The sequence below is a fragment of the Mycetomoellerius zeteki genome, unplaced genomic scaffold, assembly GCF_001594055.1.
Source record: "Mycetomoellerius zeteki isolate Tzet28-1 unplaced genomic scaffold, Tzet1.0 scaffold51, whole genome shotgun sequence".
In the NCBI taxonomy this organism is placed as follows: domain Eukaryota; kingdom Metazoa; phylum Arthropoda; class Insecta; order Hymenoptera; family Formicidae; genus Mycetomoellerius; species Mycetomoellerius zeteki.
Window position 1 is genome coordinate 64,068 of NW_017257512.1, and position 6,094 is coordinate 70,161.

Below are 6,094 nucleotides of genomic sequence, written 5' to 3' on the forward strand. Positions count from 1 at the left end.
TTTCCCTAATTCTTAGAACTAGAAAAAGATAAAAGTTAATCTATATTGCTAGAAATAGGACATTAGTGACATAAGTCGATACAAACATCGCTCTATCTTTCTTGGCATTCCCTGAACAAGATAGAACGATAGTGTCAGCCAAATGGAAACCATCCTGTGTCTTCTAAAAAAAAGCAGCCTGTGTCATCTGTGCCTCTTGTTGGAAAGCAGTCACATTCTCGCGTGAAAATATCTACCACGCGACACTTGGCGCTTTTCGTTACGCACCTCGTTGTGAATCGCTCGCCCAATTTACATTCGAATCGGCATCATTTCGTGCGAATTGAAGCCGCTCGAAACTCGTAAGTGGAACGGATATCCGCGCCGCGTGGTCGAAAGCGTTGTGAAGAGAAAGAGAAGGAACAAGAGAGGAGACTCCGGAGAGTTTCGCGCGCTGCTGCTAGTGTTCCGCTTCTTAATTACCGTTTCATCGTGCAGGTTGCACCTCTCTTCCATTCATTGCGATTTTCTCGTGGACGAGTGCGCCTTAATAGCGGCCTTGTTAATATTGCGTTGATACAATTTTAACTCGTGGCGGCTATTGTTCCATCGCATGTTAATCGCGTGTCCGATACAAGTTCTTACTTCCGATTGTTTAAGTAATCTAACGGTATATATCTGTGTGTGCGCGAGCAGCGAATTCCCCGGAAGCTCGATAGTGCGAATAGAAGTCGATAGGTTTGGTCACGTTTGTAAAGCTCTCGGATAGGGTCAATGTACGAATAAGCTGACGACAAACGAATAGCTAGTGTTTTCATAGCGGTTTATATAGAGAAATACCATGTGTACACTGAGAGAAAAATTGCTTACAATTACCGTGATTTACCTGCAGTGTATTATCATTTTTATAATGCCAGCTACATACTTCTTGTAGAATTATAAATATAATCATTATTACTAACGTAACAAGAAAAATGATAAAAATGGAGCTCATAACCATATAAGGTTATCACGTATTTTATCATAATTTAACTATAATTTATAGTCTTTTTCGATGCCGACTATATATTTTTTTAGTGCAACTATAAATGTAATTATTACTAACATTATAGCAGTAATAATTATAAAAAGAGCTCTTAATCATAATTACTTTATTACTAACATAACAGGAATAACTATAAAAATGGAGTTCTTAACCATAATTATTTTATCGTGTATTTTATCATAATTGAACTATAATTTATAATCATTTTCAATACCACCTATATATTTTACCATACAATTATTGTCACAAACACTTCTTTTCAATGTACGATACATGGAAACGTAGTGGGAATAAACTTGCTATCTACGTGCTCTGACATACGCGACGACGTAATCAGGTAGAAAGAGCAATTTTCGCGGCCTATAAAAAGAACGTTAAAGTCAAATTCATTTAAAAAGTTTGCGAAATAGTGCTTTCTTCTAGCATAATAGTGGAAATTATTTTACTCATCTACACGTGTCGCTGTTCATTCGTCAAGGTCGTCAGCGTGCCGCGATCTCAAGATAGCCAGTATTATTTTCAAATCGTCCCCTAGGTAGCTAGAGTTCTTGGAAACCGTGTTGTGCTTCAGACGCCCCCGTATACAGCGGTCTCAATGAAAGCATGTATCGCTCGCGTGATGGACAATTCGTGACCTCGCAACCCTCGTGGATTCCCTCCCGACGACCACTCCTCACTCCCCTCCCCCTCGCGACGAGTTTCGCGCGATCTAATAAAGGGAGAAAGCAGCAGTGAAGTAATATCATTCCGTACCGCATTTCATGGCAGAAGCGTGTCATCGCGGTCCTGTTTTTCTTTCCGATTCGTTCTCTCTTAGATTCGTTCGATCGAAATCCCGAAAAATTCCCATGCTCTCGAAATTTCTTAGAGTGAAATCTCATTCCAAAAGAGTTAATGAAATATGCCACTATTGAAAAAGAGTGAAAAATTTGCCCTCCTTCACAAGAGTGCCAGATTTTCACACTTTTTTTGAAGTGAGAGTCACTCCAAACAAAGTAAAAGTCTGCCACTCTTACATTCAAGGGTGCAAATTTTTCATTCTTTTTCAATAGTGGCGGTATTTTAATTCTTTTGGGGTGAGATTCTATTCCAAGAAATTTAAAGAGTACTTTGGGAATCTGCTTTAAATCTATAATACCGATAACCAGTAGGTAACAATGTAGGTAAAAGAATTCCAGATAAATGAAAAAAAAATATATATATAAGTGTCTAATATTTTTTACCAAAACCGTAGATACATATATTCGGGCGTTAAAGAGTCGAGAGAAAGCGAAGATTCTCTGAGTGTAAAAGGCGCGAGCAACGGGAATAGACTGCCTTCTGTCTCTCATATCTCACAACAGTGACAACTGACAACCACGACGCGTTCCGGATGAAACAAACGTGATCCGCGCGGGCGCGTAGATGAGAGAAGGAGCGAAGGGCAGGAGGGGTGATAACAGTGTGCGAGTGTTATGCTTTTGTTTTTTCGCAGTGGACGCACGTGCGTCGGAACGCACGTGTGCCCGACGGTGTCTCGGTGTCGCGTCGCGTCAGTGATGTAAACAATGTCGAGAAACGGTTGCCGCGAGTTGTTGTTGACGCAGTACTGTGGTGGTAACGGCGCGTAAGGACATTGCCATCGTACAACGCGCCGTACGACACGCTGGAGAGACGTATGCGGCGCGGCACCCGAGCATGGTGTAAGAGAAGCAATCGGACGGCTTGGGCTGCGAAGATCATGGAGTTCGAGCTGGACGGCAGCCTCAAGGAATGGGCGAAGGACAAGCCCCTGAGCATCCTGCAGCTCGATCCTGCCGACCGGGCGGTGTTGCGAATCGCTGGTGAGTACCGCAACGTCGCAACGTCGTACATCGACCGACGCTTGTACCTTAATTGCATGCCTACGGTGGATGACTCGTGGGGATATTCCGGGATATACTTACCCAAGCGCTCTCCGTGGCACGTACTTTAGAAGGGAAGTGTCGGTTTGGTTTCGCGAACGTTAGCGCGCCATATTTTCAATTTTGATTTTTTAGTATAAAAAAAAATGCGAAACTTTTTATTTTGATAAGAAACTGTCATTATTTTATTTATTAATAGAACGTGCTAATTTCACAATCCAAATTTTTGTGAGTCCGTGAAGTTAGCACGACGTTCTACCAATATAAACGAAACAACAATGACGGTTCCGGTAGCACTTTTCATAATTTTACGGTTCTTTATAAAAATAAAAGGGAGTTCCGCATTTTTTATACTAAAAAATCAAAATTATATTTTTTAATATACGTTTTAGCTTCGGCTGTACTTTCGAAAAATTTACCATGTACTACGTGTAAGACGAGTACCTTGCCGTAACTTGTCGAGTAGCTTGCTATTCGACTCGCCTCTCTACCAGCCTCGCATTTGTGCATTCATGCGACGCAAATGCATAGTGAATTTGCAAGATTTTAGAGATGCTGCCCGATGGCGCTGATTCATCTGAATGCACTCGCGTTCTCCTCCGCTTTCGCAGGGTCACAATGTTAACAACGACACGCGGCTATTTCAGCCGGTGGTTATTTACTTTTCACCGATAAATATAGCGTCGCATTAACAAGTGCACACACGATCGCACTCAGCTCTTCTCGGTGTAGTACAGTGCAAAGCGTTGTTCAGACGTGTTTCTCGCTCCCGGACGAAACGAATGAACCGACAATTTTGATTCAGTACATTGTAAACATCCGCCAATGTGTTCGGCTCGATCGGTGTGGAATCCACGCTTATCCGGCTCGACAAGATGTTCAATTGTTGATATTATTGCGATTTGTAAATGTGAACGGAGAGTGAGAACTTTGGAAATAATTGGCTGCTGCTTTCAGCAGAGAAAGCAGCTTTGTAACTATTGTAAAATTCTTTAATATGATTGATTTATACCTTTAAATTCGGATACGAGCAAGACTAATTTATATTAAAAAATTTTACAACAGTTGCAAAGCTACTTTCTCTGCTGGACGCAGTCATTGATCCCTGAACCATCAAGCTTTGAAACAAATTCTAAACAAATTATTTAAATGATATTGTACTATTTTATTACTATTCGTTCCTATTTTTGTAATATTAGTGATTCATCGTAGATGCATCCTTTTAAAAAACTCGTTTTTTGTTACCAGAGATAATTTAATTAGCGTTTATTTTAAATTCAACGTGTGCTTTAATGTAATCTGATACCGCGGGGACGTCGACGTCCGATCACTGGTCGTATCGTTTGCATGCAAATTCCACTCCCACGAACTTTGCAATCCTCTCGTACACGTAGGCAACGTTTCTCGTGGTCGTTGTCAGCTAATGTTATCATTCGTCAAATCTTCGTCAAATCTTCGTCAATCATTTAAGAAAGAACGGGTTGAGAGACGAACGGCTGATAAAAACTTAACCAGATAAACGTGCACTCCTTTTTGACGCAGAAACTGACTATTCGAATGGCATTTACCGTGTCTAGATTTTTATTACGTTGCTCATTTGCTACAACAATTACATAACTAAAAAAATTGTCATTTTTGAGTTGCAGAAAAAGAACGGAAATATAAAGAAAAAGAGAAAGAACATATTTTAGAGGAACTTGTATTTCTCTACAATCAATTTATTATATCAAAATTGTATTTAAAAATTAATATTACACATTAATGATTTAAAATATTGAAATAGATTTTTTGGGAAATTTTGTTCTTTTAATTGTATTCTAGCAAATGAGCGAGATTTTATGTAGGATACACGTAATAATATTATTAATAATTGATATTATATTAATGTTAATATAATTACAAAATGATATTAATATGAAAGTCATATTTATACGGCTATTTTTCGATGGTCACTGTTAGTTCTGTCGCATTGTTTCTGATTGATGGAGATTATGTCGATCAACAGTGACCCTCGTTACATACGAGCACTCCATGTACTGAATTCAATTGTATGATTAGTTTTCTGATGACTCTTCATCTCGAAGATAAGGTCACGTCAAAAATAATGGACAGTAATTGAAGCGTGTCTTAATAGCTGGCTATTCTGACAAAAAATTACGGTAGCCGATCGGTGCATAAAGATTCTGGGCGTTACCTTCGGACTTTCGAAATTAATCTGACAACGTGTAGTCTTGTTTGTCATGTCCTCGTTCTCGAGACTAACGATCTTTAGACAGTGCCAGACAAACAAAAATTCTGTCAAGAGTACATAAACTTCGTTACATCTCTTTACAATAAAGTAATAGAAATTATGTAAGGTGCAATGCTCTTATTTTTTTTTACTCGGTAATTCTTGACAAGAACGTTTTTTTAACTTTCTTATAAAATTAGTTCTTTAATTCTGTCCGCCATGTTGAATCTATTATTTTGAATTTTTTATTTTTGACCTTAGATTCAAGTAAATCATTATCAAATTACTCCAGAGCTAAGTTTCATAAAAATTGAGCGAGTAGTTTATAAAATAAAATTGGACTTCAAACGGTTACACGTTTCACAAAGGGGTAAGGATCGTAGAATGAAACATTTTTACCATAAAATATAAAATATCGTGAAATCCTAGTACAAAGTACGATCGTGACTTTGCGACATCGTTTGTGCCCGGCCTTTAACAAGAGGTGTCAACGAGAAACTTGAGAGCATTTTGTAAATATCGAGTTGCATGTCAAAGATCGTCTTGCTGTGATAATTTTTTTTCACAGAGACATCTTTTCTTTTTTTCGATGTTTCGCACCGCAACTCCTGTTTAATAATTATCTTGGACGTGCTTGATGCTGCGTGGGTGTCAATAAACCTTCATTACTCGAGGAGCCCGAGTATGCAAAAATGAGATATTTTTACGTGGAGAACAAATAGCGGTAAAGTATAAATGAGGAAGAATTTACATAGTAGAAGGAATACTTCTTTGCACGCGATAGATTCTATTCCAACTGAAGAAATATGGTTAGATTTCTTACTATGATTGTATACAATTCAATTTGCGAGGCACACGTATAGCCAGGCGTAAGTCAGTAGTTAGTGTAAGATGTATTAAGATCCTATGTATCATATACGCATCTATTCGTTAAGTATTAATGGCCCGTGGCAATTT